The sequence below is a fragment of the Salvia miltiorrhiza genome, chromosome 4 (assembly GCF_028751815.1).
Source record: "Salvia miltiorrhiza cultivar Shanhuang (shh) chromosome 4, IMPLAD_Smil_shh, whole genome shotgun sequence".
NCBI classification, from domain to species: domain Eukaryota; kingdom Viridiplantae; phylum Streptophyta; class Magnoliopsida; order Lamiales; family Lamiaceae; genus Salvia; species Salvia miltiorrhiza.
Genome location: NC_080390.1, coordinates 8,278,849 through 8,304,909, shown reverse-complemented (window position 1 = coordinate 8,304,909; position 26,061 = coordinate 8,278,849). Strand labels below are relative to the sequence as shown.

The 26,061-nt window shown below is 38.2% G+C and overlaps 1 long non-coding RNA gene across 2 annotated transcripts; it reads left to right on the top strand.

Moving 5' to 3' along the window:
* The first annotated feature begins 674 nt into the window (after positions 1-674).
* On the top strand, positions 675-8,838 carry LOC131022576 (uncharacterized). 2 transcript variants are annotated; one of them, XR_009101344.1, is made up of 3 exons: positions 675-998; positions 7,846-7,924; positions 8,545-8,838. It is a non-coding gene; the product is annotated as an uncharacterized LOC131022576 (long non-coding RNA). The 2 variants fall into 2 exon arrangements; XR_009101343.1 differs by lacking the exon at positions 675-998 and having other exon boundaries at positions 5,279-7,924.
* The last annotated feature ends 17,223 nt before the right edge of the window (positions 8,839-26,061 follow it).

Here is a 26,061-nt window from a genome sequence, read left to right as displayed (position 1 = left end):
CAATCTGTATATAATCCTTGACGAACTTTGTTTTCTTTTAGATATTAATGCATGTTCTTAATTTTTTGGGTTTTTGATGCAGGGGTTTACGTTGGTGACGGCTGTTTTGATGCAGGTTGGTTTACGTTGGTGACGGCTGTACAGAAGATAAACTTTTTGATTCTTGAGATTTTAATTTCATGGGTTATGAAACATGCTTTATTCTAACTTTTTAATTTTAATCACTGCAAGTTTGCAACGAGGAAATGAGTGGAGAAGCTTTTCAATGGAGTTAATAAATGCAGGGTATAATTGTCACTTTATATATATTATTTTTAGTTACAAATTTAATTGAAAAATGGGTCCACCAAAATAAGCATTTTGTGTAGACAAATTTGTCCGAATAGCATCACTCTTATATTAACTAGTTGTTATTTTTAATTTTTAGTATCTATTTGAAATAGACACGAATTTTAATAAAGTGATCGATGTATTTTGAGTGCAATAAAGTTTCCACATGTCATATAAGTGTTAAAATAATGGGCAAAGGTGCGGATCCACCTTTGACCCCGCAAACTCGATCAAATTGCAAAAAACTCCCTCATAGTTCGAAAAAAATGGCATTTAAACCCACTTAATTTTTTATTTTTATTTTTAATTTTATGGTCATCTTCTCCGGCGATATAAGTTAAGGATTTCGCCATAATCCTTCAATTTTTCCGGCGGCTCCCTCTCCCTTGCTCTCCTCCCACTGGAAGAGAGCTCGCCCCTTCTCTCTCTCTTCTACCCCTTCAATCTATCAATCACTTTCCGACTGGGAATCTCTTGGGGCCTCCGCCCTTCTGGGCTGTTTCCGGCGCATAGCCCTCAACAAGTTTTCGATCCCCATCGTCGGTGAACACCTCTGTAACCAAATCGGTTCGGTAAAGGTAATTGATCCCGGAAGTCTGAGTAAGGGAGCAATATTTGAAACAAGCGACTCCATTAACAGTGTCCACTGATCCAGAAGCTTTTCTAAGGTGCGATTGCTCCTTTTTGTACTGTGTTTGTCTGCGATTAACAGTGTATGTGATTGGGCTTGCTTTGTTCCTAGGTCACGCTTCTTTCGGGTGGGTTCTAATCTGGTTTTTGGTGCCATTTTGCTGATTATCTTCTGTGAATTCCCTTGTTTCGGACCCTTCTTCGTATCTTCTCTGGGAAATTTTGTGTGTTTGAATCGTTTAAAATTGGATTAAATTCCCTTTACTGATTTTATCAGTTGATGATTCTGGCTTTAATCGGTGTTATGTGTACTGATTAATATCTTCAAATCCGAGTTATTGCTGTGAAAAACATTCTTTACCAGATTGATTGCTGCAAATTACAGATTATTGCTCTTCCGATTTCCAAGTTTAAAATTGTGTTTTGTTTAAAATTGCTCTTCCGATTTCCAAGTTTAAAATTGCTCTTCCCCTCTCTCTCCCTCTCTTATGGAGAAGCGGCTCCCTAACGGCGATCTGTGCATCGGAAGAAGCTGGAGAAAACATTGGGAAGAGGAGGGTCTGGAGAGAGAGAGAAAGAGAGAGGGGAAGAGAGAGAAGGGGTGAACTCTCTTCCAGTGGCAGGTTTGCTGTGACAAACGTTTTCCGGTGGGAGGAGGGAGCTGCCAGAAAAATTGAAGGATTCCGGCGAAATCCTTAACTTATGTAGCCGGAGAAGATGACCCCAAAATTAAAAAAAATTAAAAAAAAATTAAGATAACGGCGTCAAACAGTTGTTATCTTTGTGGGTTTAAATGCCTTTTTTTCGGACTATGGGGGAGATTTTTGCAACTAGGTCGAGTATGGGGGGTCAAAGCTCTAAGGGGGTGTTTACTTAGATGTATAAGCCTTGATTGATAAAAATAATAAGACTAATCTCTTGTTTACTTTGATAGATTGCATCTTTGGGATATCCTAAGGTCCTTGGTTATTTTTATCTTCCAAGCTAGTTTTGCTTAATTTTTATCCCATCAAAAAGGTGGGAATGGAGTAATCATACTCTTGAAGATAAAAATACTCAATTATCCATTTTATCAATCATGCAAAGTAAACACCTCTAGGGGTGTGTGTCTAGTTCAGGGCTGGATCTGAACCTTTGCCCTAAAATAATTAAAGTGGAGCAAGAGTGGAACAACCAAAAAAAAAAAAGATAGATAAATAGATAGATACTAAAAGCTGGGTACTTATTATACGGCTTCTTAACTGATAAAGCTATAACAAATTCCCTCTCAATAAACAAAAAGGCTATAATAATTATGGCATTGAACACCTAATAGATTTCGGGTGTGTTTGCTTTTTTATCCCTCTAAATGGAGGGATAACAAAAATTTATGTCTTTAAATGATTGCTTTCTCACTACAAAAAAACACATGATTACCGACGGCATTTTGTCGTCGGTAACGGGGACACGGCGGTCGGCAAGTGGCTTGCCGACGGCGTTATCTACAGCAAAACGCCGTCGATATACACCTCGTCGGTAACCACGCTATCGACGGCGATCGGACGCCGCCGGCAATTAACGACGGCGATACCGCCGCCAATTCTCGTCGGAGCATGACGGAACTTCACCGGAGCTTTACCGACGGTAAGAGCCGCCGCTAATTAGCGACAATGTAATTGCCGTCGGTAACACTCATCGGACGAGGGCGGAGCACTCGCCGGAGACCACCGTGACCACCGACGGCGATCGCCGTCGCTAATTAGCGGCAGCACCAATGCCGTCGGTAACACGCTGGATGGTCGTCGGAGACTCGCCGTGGACTCGCCGTTGAATTTTCGACGGCGATACGGCGTCAGTAATATTATTTTATTTTATTTTATTTATTTATTTGTATGTCTACAATTTTTTTCCGTATTTATACGGTATTGCATAAGTTAGACGAACTTCCGAATCGGTCACCCAACTTCCCAGTGAATCACCCATCTTACTTGTGCTTTGTGTCAAACACGCTTAACTTTGAAGTTCTTTTCGAGTGGTCACCAGTACAGAACACTCGTATTATTGATATATCTATACCTATTAATTCATTTAAAGGCTATATACTCACTCATATATTCATAATCTTAGAATATGTGGAAATATTACCTGAAAGATGTTGTTAATTACTGATCGGGTCTGTTTCCGTCCTTATTTTTATCGTTGGTAACATATTTGTTTATTAATTAATTAATTAATTTTTTTTTAAAATTAGTGTAGTTTATACACCAAAAGTGTTTTAGTTTGGTAATTGTAATGTGATTTGAATTTATTTGTTTAGGTTAAATTCAATCATCATCATCGGCATAAATATATAAAACATAGTTCAAATAAAACACTTGAAATATATAGTTCAATAAAACATAAATGTGAAAATATACGGGTGCAAATGTAATTTTGTTCGAAAACATAAATATAAAAGTCTAGCATCATCATCATCGGGGAGAGACCAAAGCAGCATCATCATCGTCGTCATCATCATGATGACGATGAGTAGGGGATGGAGCTCGCTGACCACCATACAGCCTCATTAACTGCTCCATTTGGGCAAAGCGCTCCATGAGGGCTTGATGTTCTACTTGCTCTGCAGCCAATTGTGCCTCTATTGCAGCCCTCTCTGCAGCCCGCTCCTCTTCTTGCTGTTGCAGGCGCTCCTCCAGCGTAGAGATCCGTGTCTCATAAAGCTGCTGAGACACCGCAGAAGTGCCCGTGCTGCGGGTAGACCCCCCTACTAGTCTGGCTCTGCCCGGCACTCGCATGACCTGTCCGGCTGTACCCCTCCAAATACACCTCATCTAGCCGGTGCTCTCGTCCTGTGGCAGCGGCAAGTCGATGAACCTCGTGCTAATTCATACATAACAATGCATAATTGTTAGAAAATAAATACAGTCACTAAATATTTGAATAAACTTAAACACTTACATCAATTCTTGCATCTTCCGTCGGCGTACATGTGGAGGCGGAGGAAGGTGGCATAGTTCGGCGCATCCTGAGGGAAGTCAGACTCCAAGCTCTGTTCATTCATGTGTATAAGATAAATAGTTATATTATTTGCTATAATTTTATATATAGCAAATAATTACTAACTATATACTGCTGTAGGATACGAGTCGACTGAGATCCGCCCACGTGCCTACTGACCCCTGTACCCTGTCCATCGGGCTCGGACATCCGGTTGGCACGTGCTCGCGCAGAAAGTGCCTGAGTCTCGGGACTCTGCCAGTATTCCTGGAGTCCCGTCCAGAATCCTGGACTCATCCAGGCGGGTCTAGACATCTCTTGACCTCTGTCCAGGCTCTTCATGAGATCTGACTTGTACTCGCTGATCATGTCGGAGTACCTTTTGCGGGTATTTTTCTCCCACATGTCTCTCACTTCCTTCTCATCCTCGGGCGCCCAAGAAAACTCTTTCTATTGAAAGAAAGAGACTTAATTTAATATATAACATTTGAACAATATATAATGATAAATTTATATGTACAATAAATTCAATTATACCCGTAATTCATTAAACTACGCCGTCTTTATATCCGGGTGCGTCTTCTTCCATGTGTACCCGCCTGCGTTATCAAACCTCTTAAATGAAGCAGTGCAAGCTTTGGGCTGGCCAAGCGGCTCCATCAATTTACTGTGTCAAAGTAATTTGATCATATAATCATGTTATATGAAAAATATTATTTTTCATTAAAATACTTACCTAGTAGCATCCCTCTCGAACCAAATCCTCCCTCCGTCCATAGCCAATCGGGCTCTGATCTGTGCAGTTGTAGGGCCCTTGGGCATTCTAGCCCGTGAAGTAGTACCAACCTCTGGAGTCTCGGGAGTCCTAGAAACATCAGTCCGGACCCATCCGATTTATATGCAGTATCCTCTGGTGCAGACTCTCTCTGACGTCTCCCAAATAGTGAGAAACCTCTACGATGACTCGATTTGGTACCTGTTTCAAGTGTTGAATTTTGCATTGTGACGTGAATTTACAAAAACATTAACAAATATAACACATAAAATAGCAGCAATCATAACAAATATATTTCTCCAGTATTCCAATTTGTACATTTACATAAAATAGCAGCAAACATTTCCAAATATATTTTTAATCATCACTACTATCATCATCACTGTCGTCATCAGATGTCAACGGTTGATCATCGTCTTTTGCTTCATCGTCATCTTCAATTTCAACGAGTCCACCGAGGGGATGATTGAGAAGTGGTTGGTCGATACCTACAGTAGAATGGGTAGACCTAATAGTAACCACTTCTTCTTGAAATGGTTGATCTAATGTCGATGTAGATGCGGCAGTAGAGACTTCAACCTTTGATCTTGCGTTGACTTTGCATGCTGACCACTAGTTCTTCTTTGATTGGTTTGTACTGGGATAGGGGCAGTAAAACACTTGAACTGTCTGACTCGCTAATACAAAGTGATCATACTTTTTATATCTCCTTGTGTGGTTCACTGAAACCAACTTGAAGTCTGTGTCAATAGAAGTTCCATGTGCAGACAAGTCAAACCATTCACATTTGAACAAGACTGTCCTCTTGATTGGATATCCCCGATAGTCCATTACGCACACCTCTTGGAGACGCCTATAAAAGTCTAGCACATCTGCATCACTACCATAGATCGAGCCTTTAATGGAAACACCACTGTTCACGGTCGCACTATCTCTATCGTGATCAGTCGTGTGAAATCGGTAGCCATTCACAAAATACTCGGAATATGTTTCAATCTCCTTTAATGGTCCAGCTGCAAGCGACTTAATATAGGGGTTCAAATCATCGTTACAAGGACGACACACCTATTAGCCACGATAATTTAAGTATGCAAGACAATTTTTGTAACGCCCCGCTATTCCCTAGCTAAATTTAGAGTAAATTTTGAACTTAGAAGTATGAGACGATTCACGCTGCAGAAATGAAACGATTTATTTTTAATTCCAACAAATGATTTACAAAAACTTTTGAAAAATTTCATTTATTCAAATTCTTATGCATTGCATATTTATTTAAATTGAACAATTGAGCATTTACACGTGTTATTTATTTAGCGATCCCTGAAGAATTTTTACAGTTTCAATAATTCACCTCTGAAGTTTTTAATTGTCCAATCAACACCTTACCTCCACCATACCCTATACTCCTACAAGCCACCTTATGCCTACCCCCAAGTTCAGCTTTTTGCCATACCTCCTGCACTCCTTGTCAATTCAAAGGTTACAATACAACCAAGCTTCCATCCTTCCATCTCCACACGAAACATTCACAAGTCACAAATTTTAAGTCCAGCCAAGAATAGCAGAGCAACCAAGCAATGGCCATTTCAGATTTTGAGCAGCTCACTCAAACTCAAGGTTTCATCTTTAACTCCCCTGCTTACTTCATTCCAAATTATGATTAAAAAACCCAAGCCATTTTATGTATGAAGCTGTTCAGCTGCCCAACAAGAAACTCACGCATTCATACATTCACAAATTTTCATTTGAACAGATTTTATAACACATATGTAATATTTGTATACATATTCTGTACATACACACATATGTGTATAAGCTAGTATTGAATGATTTTTCATGTTGAGTAAATGAATAAAAAGGGGAGGGGAGGAAACTTGTCTTGAAGCTTCGATTTTACTCCTTGTTTCTGAGCTCGAAATTACCTCTGGCTATGTGTGTGAGTAGAGTCGAAAGGGAGGTGGTGGTGGTGGCTCGCCACTGCCGGAGACGAGGGAGAAGAGAAGGGAAGGTGGGGTGTCATGTCTGTTCAGTGAGAGATGAGAGGGAGGGTGGCGGCGGCAGCTCACTGCCCGGCCCCAGAGTGAGGACAGAGGCGAAGTCGGCGGTGGCTTGGACTGCCGCTTGACTGAACGAAGAAAGAGGGAGATCGGGACCGGTGGTGGGTGGCAGCCTTCACTGCTGCCTGGCTGAGGACGGGGGAAGAGAGGGAGGAGCGGTGGCGGCTGGGGCTGCTATCGCCGGAGGATAAGAGAGTTTGTCGAGGGAGATGGCCGACGGTGGGTTGAGAGGGGACGGGCGGAGATTTAGAGACGGGATTTGAGAGAGGGGCGATGGCGGCGGCCTTATCGTCATCGCTCGCCGGAGATTCAGAGGGAGGCGGCGGCGTTCTCGCCGCAGCCAAGGAAGGAGATGGCGATGGGGTGAGGAAGAGACGAGGCTGGAGAGGCGACGACGGTGTCGCCGGCGCCAGCGTGCTGTGTGTGTGTGTGTTTTGTGAGAACAGAGAGAGACGCGAATGAATGGGGAGGGGAGCGGCTGTAGGAGAAGAAGAAAAGGGAGAGGAATTTGGTTTGGGCTCAGGGCTTGCAGTTGGGCTGATTGGTTTTAATTAGACTGGGCCGGAATTTATTTAATAGTGTTTGGGCCCGATTGTATTATTAATTTTATGTGGGCTGAGTTTATTTAATAGTTTGGGCCTTTGTTTTAATTGCTTGGGCTGCGAAATTTTAAGAATTGGCCCTTACATTAAATTATTTTGGGCAGTCCACATTTTAATTAATTTGATTATCAGTAGTTGATTAATTATTTTAAAGACAAATTGCATAATAATATTTTATTATTGTTATGTGCATATTTTAAGTAATTACTTATCATATATATGCTAAGCATGACATGACATTGCATTTGCATCATGCAATAAAAGTATTCATGATTTAATTGGTTTATTTATAAATCCAATTATTTAAGAAAATCGAGTAAGGATATTGTTGGTGTCCTTAACTCAAGAATTTAGTTTTCAATTATTTATTTACTAAATTTTGGAAACCCGGCGTGATGAATCAAGTATGTTTAGTACATCCACTAAGACTTTAAGTTAGCTTCACGAGACCTATTAAGAATAGAATTTCTTGTAGGCTTTGTGACCAGGGGGATTAGCGCTGCTTTCCCAAGACAGGTTTTTATGTGTATGATCTTCAGGCTTTGCCTATCCAGGTGGGCTTACTTTCCAAATGTATAAAGTATGATTGAGTTATTAAGCTCTAAATGTTTCAATGAATTGCAAACTGTTTATTTAATGAAATGCAAACTGTTTATCCAATAAAATGTTTATGTGCACTATGCTCTGTTTAAGGCTCGCAAAGTTAATCAATTGAGGTTCTCTTATGACCTAACACGTTGTCTGAGAATCGTGTACACATGCTAGCTGACCTGGTGGGTTGATCTCCATCGGGCACTGGCCAGAGGCGTTATAAGGGTGCTCGACGGGATGTGTTCCGGAGCATGTATCATGTAAGGCCTGCCTGGGTAGCGTCCCGAGGTCAATTCAACTTGTCTGAGTTACGTCCTCAGGGCAAGTGCAATGGGAGAAATGGATCCGTCGGTGCCTAAAAGGTCCGGGATCACAGCGAGTAACAGAAAGGGAGTGTGACATGTGCGCACAAATGAAAGAAATTATTTTAACATGCTTAGAAGTCCTTTCAATTTAAAACCTTCTAAGTTATGTCAATTATGATTGGATAAACTGTCTTTACGAAAATATGAAATGTTTATGAAAATGCATGCCCACTGAGTACATTAGTACTTAGCCCAAAAATACTTTCAAATGTTTTCAGGTTGGCTGGCCGGTGCTGACGGGACTGAGCTGAGGCTAGGGTTTAATTTCTATGTAGACTTCCGCTGTAGTAATAACTCTTATACATCTTTTGTTTTCTCAACTTAAGATGACTTCATGTCGAGCTTCAATTTAAAATTTCTAGTTTCGAGTTAATGAACGTCGGTTGTCAGAAACATGAAACAAAACTTGTGATCCAAAGGGGCCTAGCCCGACTCGTTATCTTATTATTCGGGTTTTAACAAGGTTGTTCCTTGTTTATTTCTATGAATTAGTTGCACCTCGATTATATTTATTCCTTCAAGAATTGGGGTGTGACAATTTTGGAGTAAGTAAATGTATACTGAAGATAGATATATCGTCTCTTACGTAATGGCTAAACCACACAACAAACTCGTTGTCAAACGTAACTTCTAACTCCACATCGGTGATATAAGAATTTGCATTTCGTTTTTCCTCCTCGAAAATCCTTGGATACAAAGAAAAAGTTATCACTGAATTTGCTATGTATTTATGAATAATTCTTATACATAATTTGAACCAGAATACTAACTTGCTATATGTCTCTGCAACCTCAGCACAATTGCTCAAAATATACATGTGTACAACAATGTATTCACGCTCATCTGTGTATCTCTTTGTCCCTCGGCCAATCAAACGCCCAATTGGTTTGAATATCGCGAGACAAAGAGGATCATCATTTTCAGCAACAGGCATCTCAATATTGCAAGGCAAAGTTGTCCACTTTGTAGTAATTTGATCCTCAAAGTAAAATGAAGAGAAGGTTGACATTTCTTCAAGTAACTATGCATTGCAGATGGAGACCTCAACCTTGGCTTTGTTTTTTATATGGTTTTTCAATGTCCTCAAATATCGTTCAAAATGATACATCCACCGATACTGCACTGGACCAGCCAATCGTGTCTCATCTGCCAAATGAACTGGTAGGTGCTCCATTGAATCAAATAAACTAGGATGGAAGATACGCTCAAGTTTGCAAAGAGTAACAATTATCTTCTCACTAAGTATTCCCATATCATGTATTGAGATATTGCGGGATGTTAATTCTCTGAAGAAGAAACTTAACTCTGTAATTGCCTCCCAAACATTCTTAGGAAGAAGTTCTTTAAAGGCAACATGTAGCAGTATTTACATGAACACGTGACAGTTGTGACTTTTCATGTTGTGCATCTTCAGGGCGTTCAAATCAACGCATCTACTAATATTTGACACGTACCCATCGGGAAACTTAAGACTCTTTGATCCATTGAAGTAAGATCTTCTTCTCTTCCTTGTCAAGCATATAACATGCTTTTGGATACTGTCGGGTTCCATCCAGTTTCTTCAATTCTTTCCGTCTGCAGAAGATGTTCAATTCTTCTTTAGACTTTTCTGTATCTTTTGTCTTCCCCTTCACATTGAGGACATTGTTAAACACATTATCAAATACATTTTTCTCAATGTGCATGACATCCAGATTATGGCGAATCAAAAGATGTCTCCAATAGGGTAGATCCCAAAATATGATTTTCTTCTTCCACCCAACATGTTGATATTTTACGAGTTGAGCGTTCCTGCCATCGAAGTCTTCGGTAACCTTCACGAAGCCCAACCCCTCAATTTGATTCAAGATTTTTGTTCCTGATCTTTGTTCTGGTGGACCCACATTGCAGGTCTTATTCTGCAAGAATGAAGTTTTATTTCTCCTAAACACATGGTTAGGAGGTAATAACTTCTGATGATTATCAAACCACGATTGTTTTCCACTCTTCGATAGAGTAAATGCTTCTGTATTCTCCATACAGTGTGAACATGTCAATCTCCCAGCTGTACCCCACCCAGACAACATAGCATACGCTAGAAAATCATTGATAGTCCATATAAGAGCTGCCCGCATCTGAAAATTTTGCTTCAACGATATGTCGTAAGTGTTCACACCAACCTCCCACAAAGATTTCAACTCTTGTATCAGTGGCTGTAAGAAAACGTCCAACTTCATCTTTGGGTTAGATGGCCCAAGCACGATGACTGTGAGGAACATGAATTGTTCTTTCATGCACAACCACGGAGGTAATTTATACGGCGTGACAATAACTAACCAAGAAGAATATTGATGCCCTGATTGTGCAAATGGGGCAAAACCATCTGTAGAGAGGCTCAATCTCATATTTCTGATCTCCTCGGCGAATCCAGGAAAGACTGAATTCAAGTGTTTCCATGCCGGAGAGTCTTCCGAGTGGCGCATGATCCCATCGTCTGTTGAGGTCGCATGCCAACGCATATTTTCAGCAGTTGAGATTGTTTGCATCTCCCGCAACTGCTGAAAATATGCGTTGGCATGTGACCTCAACAGACGATGGGATCATGCGCCACCCGACAGACTCTCTGGCATGGAAACACTTGAATTCAGTCTTTCCTAAATTCGCCGAGGAGATCAGAAATGTGAGATTGAGCCTCTCTACAGATGGTTTTGCCCCATTTGCACAATCAGAGCGTCAATATTCTTCTTGGCTAGTTATTGTCACGCGGTATAACTTACCTCCGTGGTTGTGCATGAAAGAACAATTCATGTTCCTCACAGTCCTCGTGCCTGGGCCATCTAACCCAAAGATGAAGTTGGACGTTTTCTTACAGCCACTGATACAAGAGTTGAAATCTTTGTGGGAGATTGGTGTGAACACTTACGACATATCGTTAAAGCAAAATTTTCAGATGCAGGCAGCTCTTGTATGCACTATCAGCGATTTTCCAGCGTATGCTATGTTGTCTGGGTGGGGTACAGCTGGGAGATTGGCATGTCCACACTGTATGGAGAATACAGAAGCATTTTACTCTATCGAAGAGTGGAAAACAATCGTGGTTTGATAATCATCAGAAGTTCTTACCTCATAACCATGTGTTTAGGATAAACAAAACTTCATTCTTGAAGAATAAGACCTGCAATGTGGGTCCACCAGAATAAAGATCAGGAATAGAAATCTTGAATCAAATTGAGGGGTTGGGCTTCGTGAAGGTTACCGAAGACTTCGATGGCAGGAACGCTCAAGTTGTAAAATATCAACATGTTGGGTGGAAGAAGAAAAGCATATTTTGGGATCTACCCTATTGGAGACATCTTTTGATTCGACATAATCTGGATGTCATGCACATTGAGAAAAATGTATTTGATAACGTGTTTAACACTGTCCTCAATGTGAAGGGGAAGACAAAAGATACAGAAAAGTCTAGAGAATAATTGAACATCTTCTGCAGACGGAAAGAATTGAAGAAACTGGATGGAACCCGACAGTATCCAAAATCATGTTATACGCTTGACAAGGAAGAGAAGAAGATCTTACTTCAATGGATCAAAGAGTCTTAAGTTTCCCGATGGGTACGTGTCAAATATTAGTAGATGCGTTGATTTGAACGCCCTGAAGATGCACAACATGAAAAGTCACAACTTTCACGTGTTCATGCAAATACTGCTACATGTTGCCTTTAAAGAACTTCTTCCTAAGAATGTTTGGGAGGCAATTACAGAGTTAAGTTTCTTCTTCAGAGAATTAACATCCCGCAATATCTCAATACATGATATGGGAATACTTAGTGAGAAGATAGTTGTTACTCTTTGCAAACTTGAGCGTATCTTCGCTCCTAGTTTATTTGATTCAACATACCAGTTTATTTGGCAGATGAGGCACGATTGGCTGGTCCAGTGCAGTATCGGTGGATGTATCATTTTGAACGATATTTGAGGACATTGAAAAACTATATCAAAAACAAAGCCAAGGTTGAAGGCTTCTGCAATGCATATTTACTTGAAAAAATGTCAACCTTCTCTTCATTTTACTTTGAGGATCAAATTGGACAACTTTGCCTCGCAATATTGAGATGCCTGTTGCTGAAAATGATGATCTTCTTTGTCTCTCGATATTCAAACTAATTGGGCGTTCGATTGGCCGAGGGACAAAGAGATACATGGATGAGCGCGAATACATTGTTGCACACATGTATATTTTGAGCAATTGTGCTGAGGTTGCAGAGACATATAGCAAGTAAGTATTCTGGTTCAAATTATGTATAAGAATTATTCATAAATACATAGCAAATTCAGTGATTACTTTTTCTTTGTATCCAAGGATTTTTGAGGTGGAAAAGCGATGTGCAAATCCTTATATCACCGATGTGGAGTTAGAGGTTGCGTTTGACAACGAGTTTGTTGTGTGGTTTAGCCATTACGTAAGAGACGATATATCTATCTTCTATATACATTTACTTACTCCAAAATTGTCTTGCATACTTAAATTAGCCCCGGCTAACAGGTGTGTCGTCCTTGTAACGATGATTTGAACCCGTATATTAAGTCGCTTGCAGCTGGACCATTAAAGGAGATTGAAACATACTCCGAGTATTTTGTGAATGGCTACCGATTTCACACGACTGGTCACGATAGAGATAGTGCGACCGTGAACAGTGACGTTTCCATTAAAGGCTCGATCTATGGTAGTGATGCAGATGTGCTAGACTTTTATGGGCGTCTCCAAGAGGTGTGCGTGCTGGAGTATCTGGGATATCCAATCTAGAGGACAGTCTTGTTCAAATGTGAATGGTTCGACTTGTCTGCACAGGAAACTTCTATTGACACAAACTTCAAGTTGGTTTCAGTGAACCACACAAGGAGATATAAAAAGTATGATCCCTTTGTATTAGCGAGTCAGACAGTTCAAGTGTTTTACTGCACCTATCCCAGTACAAATCAATCAAAGAAGAACTGGTGGTCAGCATGCAAAGTCAACGCAAGATCAAAGGTTGAAGTCTCTACTGCCGCATCTACATCGACATTAGATCAACCATTTCAAGAAGAAGTGGTTACTATTAGGTCTACCCATTCTACTGTAGGCATCGACCAACCACTTCTCGTTCATCCCCTCGGTGGACTCATTGAGATTGAAGATGACGATGAAGCAGAAGACGATGATCAACCGTTGACATCTGATGACGACAGTGATGATGATAGTAGTGATGATTAAAAATATATTTGGAAATGTTTGCTGCTATTTTATGTAAATGTACAAATTGAAATACTGGGAGAAATTTATTTGTTATGTTTGCTGTTATTTTATGTGTTATATTTATTAATGTTTTTGTAAATTTACGTCACGATGCAAAATTCAACACTTGAAACAGGTACCATTGATAAACATGCATTTTTACCTCTTGGTGTGTCATTTTTTATGTTTAATTATGAGGATTTTGTGTGTTTGATGATTTATTTGAGCTTATATTGGTTTATGGTCAAGAACTTGTCACTTTCTTGTTGTTTGAACAAATGTTCAGAAATAATGAAACAGAATTTGGAAGAATTGGATGAAATACAAGTTTTAGTTCGTCTCGATAGGAGTTTGCGAGCACAAACGGATCGTAAATCGAAGTTCGGACGAGGGAGAACGAGCCAAAACAAAATCGCTGCGCAAAGCTGTCAGGAGTTCTGTTTCGTCATGCGGGCCAGCCATGCGGCCGCGCGAGTCGCCATATTTCCGCCCAAAAATTCTATTTTTAGCGATTTTGGGTATTTTTTAGAGCTACAAGACCTAGGACATATAAATACTCCCCAAGAACTCAATCTCCAGACTTTTTATCACCTTTTATCATATTTTTACATCTTCTGGAGAGCTGTGAGAGACGGAGAACGGAGCCAGAGCAAGAACTGAAGAATCTCGATTTTACTACGGTTTTATTGTTGAGTATTTTCCTATTTTATTGAGATATTGATTTTTATTCATATGTCTATGTGTGGCTAAAATCCCTTTTTCTCAGGGTTTAGGGAGTAGACATGATTTGAATTTCTGACTGTTTGATTCAACTAATCGAGATTATTATTCCTTTTTATGTTCTTATTATAATTGTTTGCTTTATTGTTTGATCACCAATTTAGCATAATCATAGGTTTTAATTTGAGATCGTGAGGTGATGATTATTACCTGAACTAAGAACATAGAACACATTTATTTTAATTCTAAAGGGAATTGATAATTGTGAGGGCATTAATCCTAGGAACTTTTAGGAGTTACATGATAGAAGTGTGATCCAGGGATGGTAACCTTGCATGTAATCAACGGTTTGTATGCCACGAGAGTGGGCATGAACTAGCTTTAGAGATTGTCTTAGGAATCATCTCATTAATTGAATTGAACATGTTAGTTAGGAGAATCTTGATTTATTTTAGTTGAAACCTTTGCCTTGGAAAATCTTCTCTTATCTGTTACTCCGCATTTTCATAGTTTGATTTATTTTCTTTCTAGTGTTTATTTATTTAATTTGTTTTCAGAATCGAAACTCTTAATTTCGTTTGTCCAGACAGAGTAAAATAATTTAGGATATGAATTGATTAATTCAGTCTATGTGGATTCGACCTTGTTACTGCTATACATAATTGCACCCGTACACTTGCGGCGTGTCAAATAAAATCGCGAACAAATTTTTCTTATCCACAAGGATGAAGTGCCCAAGAGAGCAAAAGATCCGGGAAAAGTAAGAGTTGATGTTCATAATACTTTTAAGGGTTAATGGCCGGAAAATACACGAACTATCACCAAATTTGCATTTTGCACATGACCTTAAAAAATAGCTCTATAATACATCACCTTTTGATTTAATTGCAATTTGCACATGCGTTGACCATCCCTTAAATCCTAGATGACGTGTCTCCCGGAATTTGCAGACGTGGATGCACCGGCGGTCATATAAAATGACGTCGTTTTGTCAATCTTTTTTAAATAAAAAACTTAAAAAAAAGAAAAAAAAAACACACATCAGACATTCTGCTCTCTCTCTCTCTCTCTCTCTACAAACAGAGGTGCCACCCCCTTCTTCCTCATCGGCGTTGCCGGCATCGTCGTCTCTCCCTTCTCTCGCCTCCTACCCTTCCTTTGTAACACATGCACACATCACACAAATCCAGTGGTAGATTCGAAGATTCTACGAACCAGATTTAAGGGAAAGAGGTGGTAGCGGGCTAGGGTTTCAGGCGATGATAGGGGCGGTGGAGATTACGGGCTGCAGAATTGTTCTTGCAGTAATTGAGGTTTTGGTTCTTGATTCGGAGGAGGAGAGAAGAGCGGCGCGGCGAGTCTGTGACGGCGTAAGGCCCGGCGCAGGTGGCGGATAAGTAATTGGCATGTTAGATCGGGGAGGATTTGGGTCTAGATCTGGGGCCATCTTTGGAACTGGGTTTGATTTTTTCTTGGAGATTACGAGCGGCAGAATTGTTCTTGAAGCGATTGAGGTGGAGATTGAAGTTTTGGTTCTTGATTTAGAGGAGAAGAGATGAGTGGCGCGACGAGTTTGTGACGGCGTAGGGGCCGACGTAGATGGCGACGGTTTGGAGGAGCTCCGGCGGGAGGAGGATGAAGGGGAGGGTTTGAAGAGGAACAGAGGAGAAGAAGAATTTTATAGAGGAGAAGAAGAATTAATTAAAGAGGAACATAGGGGCGGAGGGAGAGGGCATGGAACGGCGACCAATCGCCGGCCCTCGGCATCGGCGGCGGTTCTTCTACAGACGGAGAAGGAGATTTGGAAGAGAGCAACATCAACGAGATTTTGAGAAGCAACGTCAGCATTTCAGGCCACTTTTTAAACATTAAATGCCATGTGTATTGCCAGATCATTAAATAATGCCACGCGTATTGCCAGATCATTAAATAATAGTCCACGTCGTTGCCGGTCAACTTTAATCATAGTCGGAATTCTCGCCGTGTGCAAATTGCAATTAAATCAAAAGTTTATGTATTATGGAGCTATTTTTTAAGGTCATGTGCAAAATACAAATTTGATGAAACTTCGTGTATTTTTTTGCCATTAACCCTACTTTTAATAAGGATCAATTTTCTTGGCAGGACCCAGATGATCAGAAATCGTAGGGAGAATGCATGGCCGACAAGATTGGAGCAGAGCGCAGCTGGGTGCAGAATTGCTTATACCAGCCTCCTTGAAGATTCTACTGTTCTATCGAGCTAACGACGTTAAAAATAGCGCTTATTGGGAGGCAACCCAATTTTTGGTTAGTTTGTTTATTTTCGTTTGTTACTTTATTTTTGTGCCCCACAAATCTGTTTCAAACTTATTCTCATTGGTGGTGAATAAGTTTGGGGGGATGTGTCTTTGTGGGTGCACTTTTTGTTTTGGTTGTTTTTGTTCTGTCGTTGAGTTTTCTTAGTCTTGCTAATTTGGTAGTTCTCTCTGTGATGTTACTTTGATGATGATGGGAGTAGTGTAGAGATTAGTTGGATAACTGGCTCATGACGATTTCTGTTTAAAACTCATGAAATTGCATGTGTTTGTGTTGATATTATTGAGATTGAGCATTATTGATGGATGATAAGCATGGTCTCTATGTGTTTGCAATCAATAAAATAAGCTGTGAGGATTTGAGCCTTGACTGTCATTATTTTACAGTTTTATTTCTTATTCTTGAGTGATTGTTCGAGCATGCATATTTCTCACTAGAACTTGTCTTGGTTTCTCCCTCGAGGTCACATAGTGTGCTTAATAACTTTGAGATGATAGAAGGCCATCTTTACTAGCCTATATTTCCCATATTTGTCCTTTTACTATATATGATCCTAGTTCGCCCCCTTTGAGCCCTATTATCCATATTCTTTGAGTTAGCCTTGGGTGGGAGCTTGGAAATTGTTGATATGGGGTAGTTGGCGTTGTGGAGATGTGTGATTATGAATTATGAATTTTGTTCTTGATTGGAAAAAATCCAAGTACCCTGACTTGTTTGAAAAAAAAAAGGGAAAAGAATTGAAAAAGAAAAAAGAAAAAAAAGAGGTACATAGGATGCTTTAGAAAGTCATAATGTCATGAGGAATAATTGATGAGTTGTGATGGATTTTGTATTGAAAATTTTGGTTTTTTGGGAGGTGGAGGATTGTGTTGAGTAAGAATGCTATAAGATTGGTGATTGTGCTACATTGAGAGTATTTATTAGTCACTTAGCCAAATATATCCTACCCTACCAAAGAGCCTACATTACAACCCTCAATAAAGTCCTTTTTGATCTTGGTTATAGGAGCACACATTAAGTGGTAGAGAGGTGAGACAATTGACAAACTTATGGTTGAGTACTTGTTTTGCTTGAATTGAGCGTATACACGTCCATGATTTTGATTGACACACTTGAGAGTTGAGAGTTACTATATTCTTTATCTTTTTGGTGAGGATTACAAGTCATTGAGACCATAATTTGAAGTTTGTCATGATTGTGATATCTTGATAATAGAAGATACAAATGCATGTTGTTATTTTTGTTGACAAATCTAAAACCACAATGTTATCCACGTTTCTCTGCGCTCTTGTTCATTCATTCTTGGTTCATCTTTGTCTTGTCCGAAGATGGACAATAGTTCAAGTTTGGGGGAGTGGATCAACCATGTCGAGTCACCGTAGAGGTTTCTCACTATTTGGGAGACGTCAGAGAGAGTCTGCACCAGAGGATACTGCAGACACATCGGATGGGTACGGACCGCATGTTTCTGGGACTCCCGAGACTCCAGAGGTTGGTACTACTTCACGGGCTAGAAGGCCCAAGGGCCCTACAGCTGCACAGATCAGAGCCCGATTGGCTATGGACAGAGGGAGGATTCGGTTCGAGAGGGATGCTACTGGGTAAGTATTTTAATGAAAAATAATATTTTTCGTATAACATGATTAATTGATCAAATTACTTTGACACAGTAAATTGATGGAGCCGCTTGGCCTGTCCAAAGCTTGCACTACTTCATTTAAGAGGTTTGATAACCCAGGCGGGTACACATGGAAGAAGATGCACCCGGATATGAAGACGGCGTATTTTAATGAATTACGGGTATAATTGAATTTATTGTACATATAAATTTATCATTATATATTGTTCAAATGTTATATATTAAATTAAGTCTCTTTCTTTCAACAGAAAGAGTTTTCTTGGGCGTCCGAGGATGAGAAGGAAGTGAGAGACATGTGGGAGAAAAATGCCCGCAAAAGGTACTCCGACATGATCAGCGAGTACAAGTCACATCTCATAAAGAGTCTGGACAGAGGTCAAGAGATGTCTAAACCCGCTTGGATGAGTCCAGGATTCTGGACGGGACTCCAGTAATACTGGCAGAGTCCCGAAGCTCAGGCACTTTCTGCGCGAGCACGTGCCAACCGGATGTCTGAGCCCGATGGGCAGGGTACAGGGGTCGGTAGGCACGTGGGCGGATCTCAGTCGACTCGTATCCTAAACAAATAAATTCAAATCACATTACAATTACCAAATTAAAACACTTTTGTTGTATAAACTACACTAATTTTTAAAAAAATAAATAATTAATTAATTAATTAATATTTTACCGACAATAAATATAAGGACGAAAACGAACCTGATCAGTAATTAACAACATCTTTTAGGTAATATTTCCACATATTCTAAGATTATGAATATATGAGTGAGTATATAGCCTTTAGATGAATTAATATGTATAGATATATCAATAATACGAGTGTTCTGTACTGGTGACCACTCGAAAAGAACTTCAAAGTTAAGCGTGTTTTTGACACAGAGCACAAGTAAGATGGGTGATCCATTGGGAAGTTGGGTGACCGATTCGAAAGTTCGTCTAACTTATGCAATACCGTATAAATACAGAAAAAAATTGAAGACATACAAATAAATAAATAAAACAAATAAAAAAATTGAAGACATACAAATAAACCCGTGTGCTGGCCCAATTAACCCGCCAATCCAAGATAGTTAAGGCTGAAAATTTTCAACTCGATAAAAATTACAACTTGATTAGCCCGAAACTGAATAGCTCTGCCCAAAATTAACCCGAAACCCTATAAGGTTGACCCAAAAATATTGCGTTCGCTTGTTTATATGAAAATTTTCTCGTTATTTGACTATCAATTTTATTACTTTGCTTATGAAAATTAGTATAATAAGATATTTTTTCCAAAAGTTTGTGAAATGTATTATGATTCAATATTAGAAATTTATATTAGGAAGTTATACTCATCATTTCACTTCTCTGTATTTTTAATTCAATACTTAACATAAAATATGTAGTTGTAAAAATTAAAAAGTGACACGTATTTAATAAAAATATTGCATCTTTATATCTCTAAAACTTGTATATTAGTTTTTATATAAATCGACGTTGAAATGTTACTAATTTATGCGTGTATTTATTTATTACAAATATAATGTTATTTATTTAGTGAGAGCGTGTCTTTTGTTAAAGATATTGAACTTGAATTATAAGTCATTCTCATTTTTAGTGAAGTTTTGACATAAAACTTCTACAAATCTATATTATATATAAAGCAGCAGTTTCAACGGACACTTTTTCCCGGCAAAAATTCAAAATTAACAAATTCTCCATAAAAATTTGAATTCTCAGTTCTTTTGTTTCCGAAAAATTTAAAACGTGGGATTACCATTACAGCTGCACACGTTCACCCCACTAAATCCACCATTACCAACTTATTTTATTTAAAGCTATAAAATACAGATCCAATTGACATTATTTTCGTTTATACTAACAATCAATTTGTATCAATATACTTATGAGGTATGAGATGGGAAGAAGAAAAAGAAGAATAAATGGTTAAGAGTAAGAAGCAGCGGTGAAGAGTGGACTAAAATGGGAAGAAGAAACGATTAAGAAGGAGAAGAAGCGGCACTACAGGGTGGACTGAGATGGGAAGAAGAAGATGAAGAAATGGTGAGGAAGAAGAATAAGCGAAGATGAAGAAGAAGATGCGACATCGGTAAAGAAGAAGTTCACCTGATTTCCTCTTCCTAACAAATCTGCAATCAAATACTCTCACAAATAATGGTTGTTCTTCTCATCAGACATCTGAAAATTCCAACAATCTTCCTCCGGCGTGGTCGTCGACGTCACCACCACAACGTTCCGAAACTGAATTCAAGTTTCGGTCGGTTACTAATATAACCGAATGCAATTGCACAAACCATTTACAAAAATATGCAGAAAAATTAAAGCTAAGAAATCAAGAAGTTTTAGCTTTCCTTCTCACTATTGCAAAAGAAAAAAGTCCAGCAATGACAGAAAAAGATCCAATGCATTACAAAGAAATCAAGAATTTATAAAATCTGGTGAATCATTTGTAATTTGATAGGGGCGAGCAGGAAATTTGGAAGATCGCCACGACCAAAGGGGCAAAGTCACAGTGAGAGGGACGATCGACAACCTCACTGAGAGTGGAACGGCGGTGGGACGAGGATATAGTTGGACAATGTTATGGCCACGCTTGGCATTGGATGTTAATTGCCTGTTGGGTGGAGGGAGGAGATTTGACTGCCCATGGCGAAACAGGGGCTTGATGAGATTGAGCGGCATGGATGAGAGACGGTTGAGCGGCGTCAGACTAAAATTGAAGAAATAATCTTTATCTTAGGTTACAAGTAATTTATTTATTTTCTTAATTGAAGATAAAGACGTGTCACACACTTTAGAAATGGAGTTGAATTGGTATTTAAATGATAAAATTAAATAATTAATAATTGAAATAAATAGTTTTTCGGTCGGTTACCTTGAATTAATTAGCCCAAAATCGATAATTGATCGAAATAATTTCGCTTCTCATTTTTTACAATCAAGCAAAAATTACCGATCGAAACTAATCGATTTGATATGATTTTTTGTTTACGATTCAATTATGCTTATCCCTACCACCACAAACGAGGCATATGTATGTTGATATAAAATATATAGAAATTTTTGTAGCATGTGTAGTTAAATCTATATATAATATAAAAGAGGAGTCTAACGTAAATTTTTTTCCACCAAAATTTCTCTCTCTTTATTTTTCTTCTTATAATTTTGATTCTCTTTTAAAATCATCAACTTTAATTTATAAAAAAATATTCAATATGGATGTTAAATTAAAGATAATGACAATATCTTTAATTTGATGTAAAAATTATAAAACATAAATTTAAAACCAATAAGTTATTATAGTTTAAAGTCACCAAATTATTTTTTTCTCTCTCCTCTCTCTTCTCTCCTCTATCATCTCCTCTCTCATTTCTCATTTTTTAAAATTCACGGTTCTTTCATTCCTTTTTCCATATTTTTTTATTTTATTTTTTATGTTTTTACTATATATCAGTATTTTTTATATTTTACTATTTATATTTTTATTATATCAGTTTAATGCAATTACAATGATGAAACTTATATTTGTTCATTTTAGAAATCTTTAGCTTAAAAATATTTTTTTAAAGGTCAACTTTATATTAATATAAATTTGTAGATAAATAACTAATATATAGTATATCTTAAAAATCGAATTTTTAAGCTTCAAAATTACTCATTGGAAAATCAGTAATTAGAGAACCATTATCGATTTTCTTTAAAAATAAAAAATAAAAGTAAATTGAAGAGTTTAATTTTTTAGTAGCACATTTATTTAAATTTACTGAAATTGTATACATTTTATTTTGGAAAATGAACGACACATATCTCATGTTAAACCCTTTATTTTTTCATTTTCCAATTGAAAAAAAAATGTATACATTGTAACTTTATTTTTAAATTTGAGCATAAACAAAATGACCTCATAAATATGATTTAAATATGCATTCGAAAACTATATTAAACTATAGTTATACTATATGTAAATAAATAGTTTTGTACATCTTAGAATATTATATGATCCATAATGATACTCATTATCATGTATACTTACTTTTGATATTTCATAATTTATTTATTTATAAATTTATACACATTATCAATTAAATCAATTAATTGCTATTTCAATAATTGAAAATTCGAATGTTTTCAGATTGATATTTTTATTGAGATTATATTGTGAATAATTTATTTTTTATTGAGATCATTTATGTTTATATTTACTTATATATATATATATATATATATATATATATATATATTATGTTTAACATTTTTATTTATTTATTTAAATTATCGTTCAATTTCGATGATGGTCGTGCATCGCACGAGCGGGCACATACTAGTTATACTTTATAACTCACTAACTTGTAGAAAATATTTCATCCGTTGCCTTCTTTTTATTTCCGCTGTTTGCTCCATGTGCATTTGTGTACTACAATAACACAATGCACAACACTTGATTCATGCGAAGCAACACTTTCACATCTGTAATGAGGTTTGATCAGCTCTTGGCGTGCCTCATCACGTTTTCGAACAGGAGAGCTCGATTGAGGCTTCGTTCTGGCGAGCCAGGTGCAATATCTAATTATTATAGTTATTAAATTCAAGAAGATTAGCACATATAAAATCAAATTAATCTAACTTATCTATCCACGGTGAACTGATTGTTGTAAAATTGGTTGATATTCTTCAATGTGAGATTTCATACAAAATCAAATTAGGGCGTGTTTGACTAGTAGTTTAAGCCTAGTTTGGAGCGTTAAATAGGCTTTATTTCCTCGTTTGATAACCAATCTACCCAGTATGTGAAGCCCGCAAAAAAGTCATGGCCCGGCGAAAAAGTACTGTTACACAACGGATATAGATGAGGGGGGAGCCTCGGTTAGCGAACCTGATTTGAACAGTAACTCTGCTTATATTTCCTTTCACAAATTTGCCCCGATTTCCCCCATTTGAGAAATTGAAAGTTTGGGAATTGGTCGCACAACTTCTGGATTCGTCGCAGTGGCGGATCCAAGATTTATGATTTGGGGGTACTAAATTTATACGATGTCTGAAAATATTTGTATGAGGGTTCGGGAGCGAGAGCTCCCGAGCTAATTATTTTAAACATTCCGTACAATTTATTTTTATATTCAAGTAGAATTTTAATGAACTTATAATTAGAATCAATCACTTAATTAGAATCAATCACTTAATATAATAAATAGTTGTTCGCACTTCTATTCATCCAACGACGTACAAGTACATTGAAAGCATATAAAGACCTACTGTTACGCATTTAAAAATATATATATTTTTCATATTCTAAAAAAATAAACTAATTCATTATTAATAGTTCATGATTTTACTTTGATTCGATCATTGACTCAAATTCAATACTAAAAATTATCTAAGAAATGAAAATAAGTCAAAAATAATACTCCCTCCGTCCTTGAAATGGCTTCCTCTTTGGGGACGGCACGAGTTTTAATAAAAAGTTGTAAAGTGTATTAATAGTGGAGAAAAAGTGATATAATTATTATTGAAAATTGTGAAAAGTGTTATAAGAAAGAAAAAGGAAGTTATTTGGGGGACGTCCCAAAATGGAAAAATATGAAGTTATTTTAGAGACGGAGGGAGTACAAATTTAACAAACTAATATAACAAATCACTATAAAATACTCCCTCCGTCCCTGAAATGGCTTCCTCTTTGGGGACGGCACGAGTTTTAATAAAAAGTTGTAAAGTGTATTGATAGTGGAGAAAAAGTGATATAATTATTATTGGAAGTTGTGAAAAGTGTTATAATTAGTATTGAGAGTGGTGAAAAGTGAAAAGTAAGAATAAATAAAGTATTATTAGTGGTGGGGTAGGTTTCCAAAAATGGAAAGAAAGAAAGAGGAAGTTATTTAGGGGACGTCCCAAAATGGAAAAAGAGGAAGTTATTTTAGGGACGGAGGGAGTATTAAATAATTAACATGAATATTATAATTATTAAAATGATGTATTATATTTTTTCTTGTATTATATAAAATACTCCCTCCGTCCACGAAAGAACTTCCTATTTTTCTATTTCGGAACGTCCACGAAAGAACTTCCTACTTTTTCCTATTTTGGGACAATACCCCACCAAAGACAATTCCCACCACTCAAATAACATTAATTAAAACAACACAATAAATTATTAATACTTTTTCACAATTCCCAATACGCTTTACAACCTTTTCTCCGCTCTCAATACACTATACAACATTTTATTAAAACCCGTGCCACTCCCTCCTAGGAAGTTCTTTCATGGACGGAGGGAGTAAGAAATATAAGAAATTTGGGGGTACAACTTGCACCAATGTGGCTCCGCCACTGATTCGTCGACCACCGTCAATTGGGCCGCCGCCTCGTGCATTCGCCGTTTCCATCCCCCACCCTAACCCTCACTGCCTCCTTCCCTTGCCTACCTCGCTCAAGCCCTAGCAGCATGCCTCCCACCCAAAATCTTCCATGGCAGCCTCCTGCAAGTTTTTAGAAGCGCCCACCCAAATTTTTAAAAGCGCCTCCTCAAGAGCACCGGCAAAGCTGCCTGGATCCTCGACACCACCGTCATCATCTTAGGGATCCCGCTCATCATCGAGATGGATCGCGAGGCGCAGTTCAACGAGGCCGAGCTACAGCATGCCTCCCTCCTCGGCAGCGCCGCCCCTACCTTCATGCCGCCGCCATAGTGATTTCATTTTCTATTTCCTTTTATGATCTGATCTAAGGTTTCGAACGGAAAACCCCCCATCTACTTAGGTGAATCTTTGATATTTTGATTGTTAAATTACAAAGCTAATGAAAAATTGAAATTTTTGATTTCTACAAAATTTAACTTTTCAATTGCCTTCTATTGCCTTAGACAATTTGAAGAGAAGATTTTGATTTGGGGGATTGTACACATTCTCAGTCGGACAACCTTGCCGGAGCCGTTCATGGCGGTGAAGAGTGAGACTGTGAGGGAGGGAGAGAGAATAGTTATTCTTCTTCTTCACGACAGTGGTTTTCTGCAGAGAAAGACCAGAGAGAGAAATCATTGATTTCTCATCCCCTAATTTTAAGGATATTTTCGACATTTTATTCTTATTTCTTGACAATATCATGTGTCATCAAACAGTCTCACTACAATTTTGACTCTCTAACAAGCTACTACCAAACATTGAGCCCATATAGCTTTACCGGCCCAAATCCAGTAACATTTCCTTGGGTTTGTGAAAATGTCGTTAACTCAACACACTTTTCAAACACGCCCTTAGTGTAACTTTTCTTTTAATTATAATAAATTATACGGTGGAGCAGCCTATACTTTCCTAATAATTTGATTAAGTCTCTCAAAAAAAATAAAAATGAATAAGATAAACTATACTTTGAAGTGAGATTATAATTTTGAAGTTATAAAAAAATTGGGTTAAGTACCAAATTCCCCCTATCGATGGCATCCCAATCGCATATAAGACCTTATAATCAAGGTTAGAGCTGTTTACTACCTTAACGTGGCAAAATCGCACCAAATACCCCCCACGTTTTAATCCACGTTTTAATGAGGTTAACACCGTTAGATTTTTTTTTTTTTTTTTAATTATGCTCTCCTTAAACCTCCACCACTTTGACCTGCCCCTTCCACCCGCGAGGCCAGAATCCGACCAGTGACACCCCCATCTCTCTGTTCTTCGGCGGATAGCACTCCCGCCGCCTCCCACGTCTCCGAGGATCACGGTAATGTCGCGACTACCGCCTCCCTCACTACCCTTCCATCTCCTCTTCCCCGCCTGAACCCTAGGTCCCTATTCCAGACGACACTTCCTATCCCCTTCGATCTCCGGCGAACGCACGGC